The following is a 16,650-nucleotide window of genomic DNA, read 5'->3' on the forward strand; positions in this document are numbered from 1 at the left end:
GTAAAATGTAAGCCCCCTACATCTAAAACTCCAAATACCGGTCGGTAACGGCCGAAATCGGCCGTTACCAACCGGTATTTGGCCACCTACATCTGGCCCTAAGTTACTGTGAAAGACATCACCATAAACATACACATTTCCGTTAAAACTAATCTATCACACCCCATGCTATACAATACATACATTATTATTCGCCTGTTGTTGCTAAGAGTACATTAAGATGTCAAAGGAAAGTTTGACTTGCTTCTGGTGGAGTTTGTTCCATTTTTACAAGGACATCTTTCCTCACTCCTACCTCCCAGCAGAAGTGCTGTGTCTAGGCCGCTCTCTTTCACCCACATAAGCATGTGACTCAACACCCTTTCAATACCACTACTCCTATCCAGGTAACTGGCCAAAAGGTTACGGTCATCTTCTGTGTTTGGCCCTGTCAGGGATAGGGTTGCCTATGGCCAGAACCTTTCCCTCTCCATCACCAATCTCTCCTTCCATAGTTCTATTCCTATCCCTCTCTCTTCATCTTCACCTCCTGAGATAACTACTCTCCTTCTACAAGACCACTTGTGATCTACAGACTGTGATGTGCAATGTATGGCCTTGATCCCAAACTGCTTTTGCTGTATTGCGGATTTATAATGATTAGGTGCTTTATATTTTGATGGTGTGCTTCCTTTCATACATATGCAACTAATATGGTTATTTATTTGCTCATAGCATTGCTTTGCTTACATACAGGAGTAATTTTATTGAAAGAATGTCTATGATATTCTGTTCGCGATATGTCAGCATCATGAGGACATGTTCTCATGATTCACCTCCAAAAGGACCTCACATTAGACTCTAATTTCTGTTCTAGGCAGAGTAGCCATTCATCTGTTTCAGGAAAGGACCTCACATTAGACTCTAATTTCTGTTCTAGGCAGAGTGGACATTCATCTGTTTCAGGTAGCATCATTCTTCTACGGTCATCTGGCTGCCATGACCTGCAGCAGTCAGAGGGCTCTGCTAGCTGAGGGCAGGGCGCCATAAGATATACAAATGTTTTTCTCCACCTCTAATAATAGCAGATTTACTACCAACCAATGGTTAGTAGCAGCTGCTTGAAGGGAAATTCCAACTGATTGATAGGTTTATTTATGCTGTTTTGATTCTTTATTTTTTTGTTGCCACAAGACCGTGTGATGTGTAATACAATTGATTTACATATATTCTTTATTTATTTCCAATAAAACATTATAGTATCTTTAGTCCTGATGACTTGTGTGTGGACTAATTCCAGAGAAAGTGAGAAGAGCCAAAGTAATATAGCCTGTTTGTTAAGATTTTTTTGTTTTCTAATGTAGATAAATTTCCAGGTAAGTCATGGGAGAGGTTCACAAGACATCTGTTGTATCATCATCCTCAAATTACCTTTTTCGATTAATACAAAATTAATCTCAAAAGTTCAGATATACCCTACAGATAAAAGCTATAAAAAACAAGTAGGTAAAAGCAAATAATTCATCTCACCAAAAGTGCAATTTCCTGGTTCTCAGTGCCAAACTCCTTATGCAAAGTTGGTATACCTGTACTACAATGGGGCAAAGAGAAAACGGCATTGTTTGACCAAGAGTTAACTACTGCGGTGTGTTTTGACTTCCTTTGGGTAGCACTATCCCAGCTCCTGATAGACCCCTTATTGTGGAGTCTGTGGAATTCCTGGGTCACACCATGACCACTCCTGGGACGATCCCTCAAATTCACTACTGTAATGTTTGTGACTTCTTTGAGTTGTGCCATTGCTGCTCCTGGGTGGACCTCATTAACCAAAAACTATGATGTCTGTTGACCTCTTAGGTTCAACCCTCACCACCCCTATATGAACCTGTATGGGCCCATAGTTTTGTTATTTCCTGTCAACTAGAAGGTAGAGTAACGTAAAAACCCTATCATATCTCTTAGTGACTGTTAGGATATAGAGAATCTGCTATTTCCAGGACAACATGTCAGAGGCCATTTAGCAGCTAGGACTTCATCTCACACCCAGCACAGTTCACACTAACAGTGCTGCTTATCACAGGCCATTCTAATACTGCTTTGAATTTGGAGAAATCCATACTAATGTATTGTCAAGAGATTTCAAAGCCCCAAAAATATATTCTGGATACCTTGATCAAGTCTTGAGCTTGGCATGCAATGAATGTTAAAATGTTAACGCATTGATCTATTTTCTCGAGTATATCAAGGTGTCATCCAAGGAAAGCACCAAATGCAAATCCAGAAGGTCATGGAAAAATCAAAGTAGCCAAATTGTGTGTAAAAGGTTGTCTTCCTTTCTTCCCCTTCTTGCATTCGCACCAGATGGTAGGCATATTACAAAGCAAATTTGGTCAACATTTTAGTGGTCTTGACCTAATCCAGCAGCACTGAAATGAGAGAAAATTGTTACCCTTTCCTAATTGTAATGGCATTTAGTTATCTATAATCAATATATAGCATGTACATCCCATTTGCTTTGGATACAAAAAAGATAGGGGCAACAGCGAGTGGCGTAGAGTACCTAATAGTGCCTCGTTTAGCTTTTGTCCCAGGAACTCATCCTCCTGGACATTACCATATATATCCTTCATGAGGTGTAGATTCTGGTGGTTTTAACTCAATAATATCATCCGATTCCTAATGTGGAGGGAAGTTGTGTGCTTTTTTATGGTCTGACTTGACAGCACAGCTATCACCAGACAAGTAAGTAAGCATCACTAAAGACAGTCTTTGACTCCACCCACATGTTGAGAGCCAGGAGCACATGTTTTGATTGTGCAAAAGTTGTGTGCTTCCTCAAAAAAAGTACTTGAACTTTCATGGGCATTACATGGCATTGGATTGCTATTGCAATTTAACAAAATGCTTGTTCTTGTTGAGTCATTTTCAGATCATCATGGATTATGACAACTACAGCAACACAAAAGAATGATGGACGGATGCTAAATACTGTCAAACATTCAACCCTTAGTCACAGATTTGGGCTAAATTCATCTTTTTGTTGCTCACCCTGACACCCCAGTTTGGACCCAGCCATATGCAAATTAGTCTTGACCTTGCTTCACATGGGAACAGTTCAGCTTAAACTGCTAGGCCAGGTCCTCTCTGGACCGAAAACAAGAATTATAGATGCTTGTTTCCGGACAGCATATGGCTGGGACCAAACTTGAATGGCGTGGTGGGAAAACAAAATGATGGATTTAGGTCCACAGCATCATAATTCACCAAAATGCTGATGATACAGAAGTCTACTTGAAAGCTTGCTGTTTCAGATCTGGTGGCGGGGTTTCTTGCATCTACTGTAACAATCTCTTAATGAAACAGTCCCAAACTGTTTCTCTATCCACCTGTGAATACCTATGCATTGATATGGCACCTAGCATCAGATCCATTTACAAACTTCATGTGATCTACCATCCACCAGGAGACAACCTATCATTCAGTGAGCAAATCATGGAAGTCATCACAAATAACACTGTACATCAAGATACCCAGATCTTCCCTGGATACTTTAATCTACACTGGAATGACCTGAATGACTCAGCTGAGAACAGCATTAAAACATTTCTATCTGACATCTAGCTGACCCAAATTTGTGATAGCCCTACATACAACAACGGTGCAACCTTGGACCTAATCGTTGCGTAGCTAGACAACATCCAACTCTGATCTATTGTACCATGCGACTTGACAGATCACCACTGTATCACCTTCCTCATCACAGACACTGTGCATACAAAAAAAGGCTCAACTAAAGAAACCTAAACTATGGAAAAGAAGCATGCAATACATAAACTTGAATGATCTGAATTCCCTCAGCAATATTTTGCCCCCTCCGGTGGACAAGCTAGATGTCCAAGTCCTTACAGATCACTTACAATACTTTCATTTTGAACATCCTCGATTGTACTCTTAGAACTAAAAAGCATATCCACCAAAGATTCTAAAAGATGGATCAATGACAGCCTTATTGCAGAAAAAAGCAATCTGAGAGTAGCTGAATGAGCATTAAGATTCTCTCCATCCATCAAACAAATAAAACGCTTAAGATCGGTGAGAAACGCGTATAATAAACGTATCAGAATTTCAAAAGCTAATTTCTTTAGAACTCAACTAGATCTAGCCAGAAACCAACATGAAAGACTTTTTGAGCTTTTTAAACAACAATCGAATAACCTAACATATCTATAAATGGAGTTAATGTAGTACCAAACATGAGGATTTTGCCTCCTTCATCCTGGGAACAACGGAAATAATCTAAAATGAGGTGTGGACAGAAAGGTATCTCCTTCTGGTTCTACAGCATATCAGCCTCCCACCTTCACGTTTAGGTGAGCCTCCTGATTTCCCAGGGCACACCCCAACAAACAATGTTTCTTGAAATACATTCAAAACGTTCAGTGAAAGCAACATTCACAACACAACCTCCATACAGTGCTGAATGCCTCAAACCCCTTCAGTGACCCGTTACCTTTGAATATCTTCAGGGAGATCAAATCTTCTATACTCCCACTTTGGACCAAGATAGTAAATGCATCCCTTCAGCAAGGCGCTATCTAGGGCTACCTAAAAGTAGGGCTGGTCACCCCTATTCTTAAAAAACCCCACTGCAGATCGCTCAGACCTTAACAACTTCTGCCCAAACTCCAACATACCGACTTTGGCGAAGCACCTTGAAAAATTTGTTCAGGTCGAACTTTGCAACCACATAGAACAATTCCAACTTCTAGACCTATTCCAATTCGGTTTCCGTATATACACAAAGTGAACAACGCCCTAAAAATGCTAGATCAGAACAAATCCTGCCTTCTAATCCTCCTAGACTTATTGCCTGTGTTCAATACGGTTAAACATAACTGACTTGAACAGAGAATTGGGTATTCAGGGCTCATCCTAAATTGGTTCACCTGGTTTCTCAACAACAGAACTCAAAGAATCAAGGTTAACCAGTCCCTATCCAGTGCCACCTGGGTCCTGTTAGAGGTCCCACAGAGTTTCTCTCTTTCAACTATTCTCTTCAACCTTTTCATGGCGCCTCTAGCTGAAGTCTTGAATTCCTCCAACACACATTACCACATGTACACCCAATTATACGTGAACATTTCTTCTCCAAAAGATATAAGGACCCTTAACACAACTCTACAAAAAAAACGGGCTCACCCACAATCACTTCAAACTAAATGCCATCAAAACGGAATTTCTCCAAATTGTCCCACCCAATCCCTTGTCTAAAATTGAATTATGGATAAAGAATCTAACTGCTCTTAACGGCTCACTACATATTATGGACTCCACGAGATCTCTGGGAATAACACTCAATAAGAACCTGAAAATAGAGGAGCACATCAGTACCTCCATCATAGGAGCAACCTACCAAATTAACATTTTAAGGAACTTAAAACCCTTCCCCCCCCAGGATGACGTCAAATTACTGGTCCAAGCCCTAGTCATTCCCAGGTTGGACTATGGAAGTACAACCCTATGTGGCTTTCCCGGATCCAAGTTAGGGCCACTAAGGGCCTCTCTTAACGCTGCTGCTAGGCTTATCACAGGAACAAAAAGAAACAAGCACATCACTCCGGTTCTAAAATCCTTAAACTGGCTCCCATATGAGGCAAGGATACAGCACAAAATCACCTGCATGACCCATAGAGCATTACATTACAATACACCAAGGTACTTGGCACAAAAACTAGAACTCTTTGGTGGATGCAGATTATCTAGAAGCACCAGCACCTTGGTACTGAAACCACAAATTACATTAAAAGAAAGCCTGCCTGAGAGCCTTTTGGGTTATTGCCCTGAGAATTTAGAACTCCCTACCACCTGAAATCTGACTGATCCCCTAAACTGAATATTTAAAAATGATAAGTTAAAATACTACTTATGAACAAATTTCTGCTCCATGTCACACAATTTGGCTCATGATCCACACCCTTGATTATTACTCAATTGCTGGACTATGGGCCAGATGTAGGAGCCCTAATACCGGTCATAAACGGCCGATTTCGTCCGTTTCCGACCGGTATTAGGGTTTTCAGATGTAGGGGCATGTTATTTTAAGAATCGGTAATTTTACCGATTCGGTAAATATACCGATTCTGTAAAATACCGAATCGGTATATTTACCGAATCGGTAAATCCATATGTAGGTGACACTCCTGAGAGTGCCACAGGCCCTTAAGAGTCGGTATTTTACCACACAATCCTATTGTGTGGTAAAATACCGAATTCAAGTGTGCATGCACATCTGTGCATGCACACCTGTGCAATGTGACACACAGACATGCCCTTAGGGCATATCTGTGTGCCACATGGCACACATGCCTGTATTTGGGGTGCTAGAGGGTGTCAAAGTGACACCCCCTGCACCCTTGCTGGAATCGGTATTTACCGAATCGGTAAATACCGATTCGGTAATGCCCATTGATTCCTATGGGCTTCAATGCCCATAGGAATCGATGGGCATTACCGAATCGGTATTTACAGAATCGGTAAATACCGAATCTTAACGATTCGGTATTTACCGATTCTGTAATACCTACATCCCCCCCCCTCCATTTTACAACTTCTTAAATACCGAATCGGTAAAATTCGGTATTCAAGCAGTGGTAAAATAAAATTACCTACATCTAGGCCTATGTCTATTATTTCATTGTCTTGTCCTAGGGAGGTGACTATTGTCAATTTGTAAACTAACATAGCCTGTACCACTTTTGAATATGTTGTGGTTTGCTTTCTTGCTTCTTACTACTGATCATCTGTAAAGTGCCCTGATACCCTCAAGGGTCATGTTCGAGCTATATAAAACTTTATAAATAAATACATCCAATGCCTCAAACCCTGCCTACTCAGTATTCAGACCTGGATTTTCAGCGTCTAGTTCAAGCTCAACCCAACCAAAACATAATTCTTATTGTTTGCCAGGAAAAACAAACAAAATCAGTACAAATATGGCTTAATGGCATGAACTTTGATGGCGTTGAACCCCACAATTTGCAGACTGCCAAGTCACATGGATTCACCCTGAACACCAACCTCAACTCCAAGGAACACATAGCCAAAAAAAAGTACAAAGACAGCCTGGTACTAGCTCTTTCTTCTAAAGAAAGTGAAACAATTTCTTTCAACTTCAGTACTGCTGTTCAGACCCTCCTCTTGCATCTGGATGGTGGTAACACCTTGCTCCATGTCCTTCTAGGCTCCACACTGGCACCTCTTAAGGGTATCCTGCATGCTGATGTCTCATCAAGGGAGGGGAAAAATATGTTCACTTTAACCTCATCCTGATGGAACTCCATTAGCTATCTTAGCCAGCACCATCTACAAAACCGGCGACATCCTTTACAAGGTCATCACAAGCAGCACTTCACAGCAAGGACACCATGAGACTGCAGACTAAAACTTAAAAAAAAGGCAACAGGACTTTTTGATCTATGCAACCACAATGTAGAAGAACATCCGTGTATCCATCAGGACCAGCCCACTGCTGCTCCAATTTAGGAAAGTGTGAAGACTCACCTCTTTAAAGAACTTTATATTGCAAATCATTAACTCTCCACACCATAGCTACCTCTCCAAAGACTCGTCTTTCTTCATGCTTGTCGTTATCCCTGTACAGTACTCTGCTGACTTTTGGCTAGTATTGCACTATAGAAATTCCACATACACCCATACATACAGATGAGAAAGTACCCAGGAAGCAGAAGATACCCAGAGGAAACACAACCAACCATACAGACAACAGTAGGGAAAAGGAAAAAGAACCTAGGATGTCAGGAAACCAAAAGGGGAAAAAACTAACAAGGGTGATGTGGTAACTTGTGCATACTACTACGACTTGAAGATCAACAACCACAAATAAAATGTTACCGGGCTTCATCTGCATATTTGTTAGTCCTTTAAATACTAGCTGTCTGCACTGAAGTTTTTTGAGTCTGGGATATGAATACAACCTATAAACCAGCACCAGTTAGTGGTCTAACATAGTGCAGGCTGCTACCAAAGAGTGAGACATTGAACCAAGATTCAAATAAATGAATAGACGTGTGAGCTTTTACCGCTAGAAGGGGCACAGGCAGTGTTCTTTCTAAAGGCCATTACAAGTTGGATAAAGTTATATCTCCACAATGCCCTGTTCTCCAAACTCAACAACCACGATTCGTCCTATGCCTGATCTCATGTCCACAATCACCTAAAGGTACACAATTCCCTGGATCAGGAATGCAGACCCAATCTTATGACTTTAAACTACTAATCTATCTACTACCCGATTAGTTACCACGGGCTGGCTTATATTTAGAATTGTTTAATCCAAACATGCAATTTCTTCAACAGAAAAAAAGCATTTTAATGTTGTACAACATCATGCTTCTAATTCCTGTGCTCTTACAACTGATCAAAGTTCAGAATAAACATCAAAAAGAAATAAATACATGGGCGTGGATAACCGCTGAAGGGAATGACCGCTCAGTAGCTCTGCTCCAGAGCGCCACTCCTAAATTATCCGCATAATTTGTTGTCCGCTGGCCTGATTCTCGCCCCAGTGGACTGCTTGGTGTGCTGCCGTGCCCGGCTTGGTGTGTGCCGAGTTTGGGGCTGATTGGCGAACTATTCTGGAGCGCGCTCCGCTCACCAGATCAACGTTGGAGGTCCTGCCGGCGAAAGTGAGCCTGAGCAGTGGGAGTGAGCTACGTTACACCGGGAGACCGAAAGTATCGGCGGTTAGTGCCTATCCACATAACAACATTCTGCAGCACCGCGGACGGGTGTAGAAGTGCTTGGACCCAAGACCCCAGTGACACAGGGGTTGAATAGCTGCTCCTGCGGACCTCGATGCAAGTGCGCGTGAAGGCCTCAAAGTTGCTGGCGCTCAAATGATCGGGGCAGCCTTGTGGCCCCAGGCCCTGTTTTGAAGTGTTCTGCGCAGGTCGCCTAACAGACTGCTGTGCTTTTCTGGGCCTTGTGGTGACAGTTGGTGTCCTTGGTAAAGATTTGTGTGCATCGTGGACTGCGGGCCACCCCTGACGCAGTCCTGAGCGCCCTAAGTGGGCACCATTGAACGATTCATCCCAGACGAACTATTGGGGTCTGGTGACATTTAGCGGCAGGATCCTTGAGGTCTGGATACTGAATGGAGCCGGTAAGGTAGGCGATGAAGGCACCAGAGCGCTGCTGGAAAGGTAGCGGCGCGTGATCATCTCAGCTCTTAAAGTGATCGGTGGAGCGGGAGTTGCCCTGAGGGGTTGCCTTGATTCCTGCTTCCGCCACATACTGGCCTAATCCACTGGAGGTGCTACGTGAAGAGTGGCGATTGGGGAACCTCGACAGTCAGGCAGAGAAGTGCTTAGCGCCGGCTCCAGTTAACTATCAGGGCAGGCACGATTTGTGAGAGTTTCACTGAGAAGAAATAAGCTCAGTAAGTCCAACTAAACAATCCTGCAAGCGGGGTCACCCCGCAAAAACCGACAGGCCAAGTGGACGACTCCACTGCAGGTGGCAGGGAGTAGCGGTCGCACCCTGACATCGAGTGGGGACACCTACACGGATATCATGGCACCTGGAGGCAACAACTGTTCGGCAACGCAGGCCAAACTAGAGAAATTTGCTTGGCAAAAGAAACAGAGTGAAGACCGAGGGGAGACGGCGGAGCAGAACGGCACCATGGAACCTACGAATAATGATCTCCTTGAGGCGATCACGGCGATAAGGACCTTTATCGATGACGTACTATAAAAATAACATAAGGAGCTATACCTACCAATAGCCCCAATATCGTCTTACCAAAATAATCAGTCAGTTGGCAGTGAAGAAAAATCAACTATTTATTAACACAAAATACTCTATAGAGGAGCCTCTTTGTCGTCACCCAGCCGGTGCGCAGAGAAGACTACCGGTTCATAGTCCATACATGGCATATATACTTTTATCAGGATGCATGAGATCACCGTACATGGAAAGATACTAATTGGCACTGAAGCTAGAAAGAAAGACCCTATGTGGCACACAAGGCTAGTTTGAAAGTCTGCTTCTACTATTATTGGGGAGGGTCAGGAGGGGTGACTCCCTTTCGTCTCGGTGCCTGGGAGCACAGGCACAGCACCTTCAGGAATGCGCTTATCACCTCTGAAGCCAGATGCGACCTTGGGTCTCAAGACGAGAAAGAATAGTGTGCATTCTGCTGCTTCTTATAACTCATCTAGCAGGGGCCTACTGACTACTTGGAAGACAGCCCGTGACAAAATGGCGTCTGGTTTTCGGTTCGTGTTTAAGGAATACAGAAAAACCACGGGTAAAGGAATTCCCTATCAACTTAACTAGATAGATAAAAGCTATAGCTAATAATGGAGATTACACATACAGATAGATACATCATGCTACCAAAAGATTACTGTGTTTACAGGAAAATCTATTCTATCCCTCCGAACCACTCTTTTAGCATGATCTAGCTACCTAAAGAGATCAGTCCTCAAAAATACCCTCATCAATTTGCATCATATCTCGTATTTCTTGCTGAACCATTTGGGCTTTTACTACAGCAGGGGAAGACTTCGTCACAGAGGAAGGCATGTTTGCTGCACAATAAGAGCAACAGGCAGGCCCACAATGTATACAAAGACAGCAGGTGCCAGCTAAGATCATTAGAATCTTCCAACCCCATGTGGACAACAGACCCCAAAACCATCTGGATAGGGACCAGGTACCTGTATCTGTATGTACTTCAGAAGCAAGACGGTGTAACCTTTGAATGGCCAAATGAACAGATGGGGCGGAGTCAGGAATATATACACAGCAGGAACTGCTGATCACGCGGCAAGCTCCTCCTCGATCTGCTAAGATAACGTCTAAAACCATCCTCTTTTGAAGCGAGACAAGTCTCGTAGCCCGAAGCTCTACAGTCAAATTAGTTAGTATACCTGCTTTGGTATTTATTACTCTTTCAACTACCCTAGACAGGTACATTACTTCCTTGCTAGTGATGAATGGGCCCCAAATAGGAAATACTCCTTTTACAATGTCAATAAAATGCTGTTCAGGAGTATCAGTTTGGTCTATTTCAGTGGTATCAATCTCCCTTTTATCCCATACTACAGGCAGACCTTGCCCATCCAATCGATGATCCTTATGATAATTGGAGGGTGCTATATAAACTGGTGGATACAAAAAGGACAAATAGCAGCGGCCTGCCCGCCCTCGGGGAAGCCAAATATAATCGCTTTAACCGCATACAAAGTAAACATTTGGAGGTGTCAACAAAAGTGGGCTACTAAAGGTGCGCAGTCGATAGGTATAGTTACAATGACTGTCTCCTAGTGAAATATGTCCCGCACCTTGTACACAAAATGCAGAGGTAATATTCAATATAGGTACTGGGATGGCTTTGTCATCAGTAACATTTCGATCTTGAAACTGCTGGAAATACTGAGTAAAATTCCACAAAGTCTAATATCTCACTCTGCAGCCTTGTAATGTTTTCATATTCAGTGTACAGATTCATACAAGCATTTGGATCAAGCGACCCCTCCCCATTGTTTCCCTGTGGGTCAAAACCCTGATGTACTTCAATATAGGCCAAAATCATCTCATAGTCCTTTTCGGAATAACAAGATGCGTCCACCATGTGATGCATATACATCATGGACAACAATTTAAACCAAGCTTCACGGCTTCCCAGATAAGATAAAGGTAATGAAATGAAGAGATCATGTCTATGCATTACTGACGGTAAAAGGCCACAAACCCAACAATTTGTCGTATTGGTAGCACTGTGAGTTTGATGCAACATTTCAACAAATACATTATTAGTATAGGTCTGACGATGCCTTTCTTTATGTGGGGCCAAAGTGAAAAAGAAATGCTCGGGTGGTGGGGTAGTAGTTCCTAATACAGTGTGCATGGGATGACTAAATTCTAAGTATACAAATACACTTATTACTATGATCAAGAAAACTGCAATAGTAATTACAAAAGCTACTTTTACACGTGTAGTCCAAGAAGAAAACATAGGTACATAAGTAGGCATATATCGAGGAGCGAGGGGGCGTTCCTCCTCGGGAATAAAACAACCAAAGGGATACATTCTAACTAAAAGTCCAAACTATACTAAGGGAACGCATTCCGACCTGCCAGAGGGTACTTCTTTCTGTGTCCGTCCAGAGCCTCACAGGCAGGCTCCTATCGTTCGTCAAAAGGGGAAACAGATCCTTGCATCAAGGGTTTCTCAACAAACAATTCAGAGAGAAAATCACAACCTGGGCCCCATTTTCGGCATGTAGCTCAGTCTTTCTTTCTGAACAGAGCAATGTAACATTCTCATTCTCTGTAACTCTCAACGTGTTCAGTCCAGTGTCTCGCTCAACACCCCAGAACAATTGTAGCAAAGCCTATTACTCAAGTCTCTCCCTATCTCCTACCGTCTTCATCTTGGGTACTGTGTCGTTTTCTGGGCCGCAGGTTGTATTGAGCATGACCAGGTACTTCCTGATCAGTGAACAAAACAGATGAGGATACATTCGTGGCACTTGACTTATCATGAACTCCTCGTGTATCAATGGGGACAACAGATTCCGGGGCTATTTCTAATGCAGATGATAAGGCCCCTTCCGTGCCCAATGCTCCTTGTTGGTGCTCGTTCTCAATTTCCTGGGCGTCAGAAAAAGGAACCAAACGAGGAGCTCGCTCACTCTCCTGCGTCAAAACTCCTTCCGGATTTGGTTGATCAAAAGGAAGCGGGAGAGGTATGCCCTTCAGATGTGATATATGAATCCAATGTTTCCGCCCATTCACCTTCATCGCTGTCTGCATAGCCAGTAGAATTTGGACAGGTTCAGTCCACCTAGGCTCCAGACTGGATTTCTGCTGATAATTCCTCACCAACACACATTGACCAGGTTCCAAACGATGTCCAGGACCCTCCGGCAGGGGCTGCAATACGGCTGACACCTGTTGATGAATAGAACGGAGGTCTTTAGTCAAAGTATACAAATAGTCTGTCATCATAGGGTAATCAATCTCTCGAAAGTTTCTAGGTCGTGGAACGCTCCAAATATTAGCAGGTCACCCAAAAATGACCTCATATGGTGATCGAGAATGTGGGGTAATGCATAAGTACATTAAGGCTAAGGGCAAAGCGTGAGGCCATTTCAGCCCACTGCTTTCTTGAATTTTTGCCAATTTCAACTTCAAACTTCCATTATATTTCTCCACCAACCTTGCTGACTGGAGATGTCGAGCAGCATGAAATTTTTGTTTTATGTGTGATCCATTACAAACATGTTTGATAAGATTAGCATTAAAGTGCCCCCTGTTATCTGTCCAGATCACCCTAGGTAATCCGTATCGGGAAGAACTCTTTAATCAGGGCTTTGGCTATTGCTAGATCTGTATTTTCTTTGGTGGGGTAGGCTTCCACCCATTTACTAAAAGCACAAACCCCCACCAAAACATATTTCATATTGTTCACCCGTTCTAATTGGATATAGTCCACCTGGAGCACTTCAAATGGTAAAGACGGGGGTGCACAATTTCCACTGAGAACATGCTCCCGCCCCCCTGGATTGTGTCGTAGGCAGACCATACAATGCTGGACTAAATGGGCTGCAGTTTTGGAAATATTAGGATTATCCCAAACTGGATCTAACAGGGCACAGATACCTTTCGCTCCAACATGTGATGTTCCATGAGCCATGGTCTCTACAGCATTAACTAGTGCATTGGGAAGCATCCATCTCTGTGTTTCACTCAGATCAATCCAACAACCATTATCGTCTAATCTCCCCACCTCGTTTTCCCAACGGGCCAATTCAGCAGGAGTAGCTTCTTTCTGTATTTCTCGGGCACTTTCCATAGTGTTATCAAACATATCTGTCTCCTCGACACATCTGGCTGAGCTCACATACATGGGAGACAATTTAGATCTAGTAGTTTCCTTCGCTATCTGATCAGCAAAAGCATTCCCTTCTCCAACAGTGTCCACTATTGCCTTATGTGCACTACATTTCACCACTGCCACCTTTTTGGGTAATGTCAAAGCAGTTAGCAATCATAAAATCAAAGGGCCATGTTGTATTCTTTGGCCATGCGAAGTGAGGAAACCCATCTCTGCCCACAATTTGCCAAAACTATGAGCCACGCCAAAGGCGTATTGGCTATCAGTATAAATATTTACTCTCAATCCTTCACTTAACTCACAGGCTCATAACAATGCTACTGATTCAGCTGCCTGTGGTGACTGATAGGGAACTCGAAAAGTCTCGACAACAGTACAGAGGGTGATTACAGCATACGCAGCTGTTGTTGTGCCATCTGGTAACTTGAAACGAGAGCCATCCACATACAACTCCTCTTAGGGGTCAGATAGGGGAGTGTCTGTGAGGTCCACCCGTCCCTTCGTTTCATCTTCAGTTTGAAATATACAATCATTTACATCATTGTTTGGCTCATCCGAAAGGAGGGGTAGTAACGTGGCTGGGTCCAGAGTGGCACACCTTTTGATAGTAATATGAGGAGAAAAATAGAGTCAATTCATATCCAGTGAGACGCCCACTTGTAAGGTGCTGGGTCTTTGTTTTGTTCAATAATGTATCCACAGCGTGCGGTAATATCACTGTGAGGTCAGAATTCAAAACGAGTGCTTCTGACTGTCGAATGGCCACCGCGACTGCAGCTGTAGCCCTTAAACAGATAGGAAGTGCTCTGGCGACATTATCCAACACCGCTGAAAAATAAGCACAAGGCCTTTGCTTACCAACGAATCTTTGTGTCAACACTGAAAGCGAGCAACCGTCTATGTCGTGTACATAGAGCACAAAAGGCTTCCGGTAATCAGGAGTCCCTAGAACAAGTGCAGAACAAAGTGCAGATTTTAAAGAGTCAAAAGCCTTCTGACATTCATCAGTCCAAGGTAGTGGTTCATGCACATCTTTAGTAGTTAAGTACAAGAGAGGTTTAGTAAGAAGGGAAAAGTTAGGAATCCATTGGTGACTTTAAGAGGTTATGCCAAGAAATGCACAAACATCACGTTGAGTACGAGGTACAGGCATGTTAAAAATAGTAGCCACACGTTCAGGAATTAGTCTCCTCCCCTCTTTCGACAGTAGATGACACCTCCTGTCGACAATATTGGAATTTAGAAAGGGATACTTTGTTACCATTAGCTGCTAGATGAGACAATAATTTAACCATGGCTTAATTACAACCTTCCTCAGTATCGAAGCCACTAACAAATCATCCACATACTGGAGGAGGACATTTCCTGGGGGCAAAGTCAATTCATCCAATACTGCTTTCAGTGCTTGACTATAGATACTAGGGCTCTCAGTATACCCCTGAGGAGCACGGCAAAATCTAAAGCTGCACCCAGATAACGAGAAGCAGAAAATATGACGGCTATCAGGGTGGATTGGAATGCTAAAGAAAGCATTTTTCAAACCTATAACGGAGAAATACTTTGCAGTGGGAGGAATCATAGTAAGAATCATAGTGATGTCCGAGACCACTGGATATTGGGGTACCACTATTTTATTAATTTCCCACAAATCAATTACAAAACGATAAGTATCAGCATAATCGGGACCACTTTCTGTAGGGGACTTTTTCAAAATTGGTAATATAGGACTATTACAAGTATTAGAAGCTGTTTCTTCCACTACGCCTTTGTCAATCAAATCCTGTATAATTGCTAACAATGCCCTTTCACCAGCCGGTGAGATCTTGTACTTCGGAATACGCGGTAATCGAGCATTCAGTTTTAAGGTAATAGAGACTGGTGGGATCTTAAAAAGACCAACATCAGTATCACCAGGTGCCCACAATGTAGGCAGAATAACAGCAAACTCGGGAGGGAGGGTCTCATTTTTCACAAAACATTGCCGAGTATGCTGATCAGGCAATTGAATAGTTAAATACACACCGTCAGGGGAACAATGAATAAATGAATGAATGAGTACGCTTTTAAAGAGCGCATGGCTACACTGAGGCATCCCAGCCCTGTAAGACCAGAGGGCTGAATATAGACACTCAGTGGAATAGAAGTGTCTTCAATCGCTTCCTGAATGCGAGGTGATTGCTTTCAAGCCTGATGTTGTCAGGGAGATTGTTCCAGCACTTGGCTGCTAGGAAGGGAAGCCGGCTGCCACCCATTCGGGCTTGCTTCACCCTTGGTACTACCAGCAGAATACGCTGATTGGATCTTAAAGATCTGCAAGATTGGTGTCGACAAAACAAGGGATGAAGGATAATAGGACCACCATTCCAGATAGACTTATGTGCCATGCACATGATTTTAAACGTGATTCTTTCATGAATCGGCAACCAGTAGAGGAGCCTCAATGCGGCCTTCGCAGAGCTGCGTCTGGGTACATTCATAAGCAGCCAAGCTGCACAGTTCTGCACTGATTGCAAGGTTTGGATGGAACCTGCTGGGGCCCCAAAGTAGACTGCATTTGCATAGTCCAGCCGCGAAAGAATCAGCGACTGGACTAGCATGCGTCTAGCCTCAAACGGAAGAAGGGTCAAGACCTTCCTGAGAACCCTAATCAAACCATAACCGGTGGCAGCCACCTTCTTTGCCTGGACTTGAAATCCCAGGGATGAGTCAAGCCAAACCCTTAGGCTCTTTATTTGGGTCTTAGG

At 43.2% G+C, this 16,650-nt stretch overlaps 1 protein-coding gene across 1 annotated transcript in view; it reads left to right on the forward strand.

The window, feature by feature from the left end:
- The window catches only part of LOC147696876 (glutamate carboxypeptidase 2-like), a 653,445-nt gene extending 652,198 nt beyond the window's left edge, over window positions 1-1,247 (forward strand). The window contains exons 21-22 of the mRNA XM_086933984.1: window positions 104-861; window positions 924-1,247. The gene's annotated coding sequence lies outside the window, so the exon portion shown is untranslated. The remainder of the gene's footprint in view (window positions 1-103; window positions 862-923) is intronic.
- The last annotated feature ends 15,403 nt before the right edge of the window (window positions 1,248-16,650 follow it).

Source organism: Lissotriton vulgaris, chromosome 8 (genome assembly GCF_964263255.1).
Source record: "Lissotriton vulgaris chromosome 8, aLisVul1.2, whole genome shotgun sequence".
NCBI classification, from domain to species: Eukaryota; Metazoa; Chordata; class Amphibia; order Caudata; family Salamandridae; genus Lissotriton; species Lissotriton vulgaris.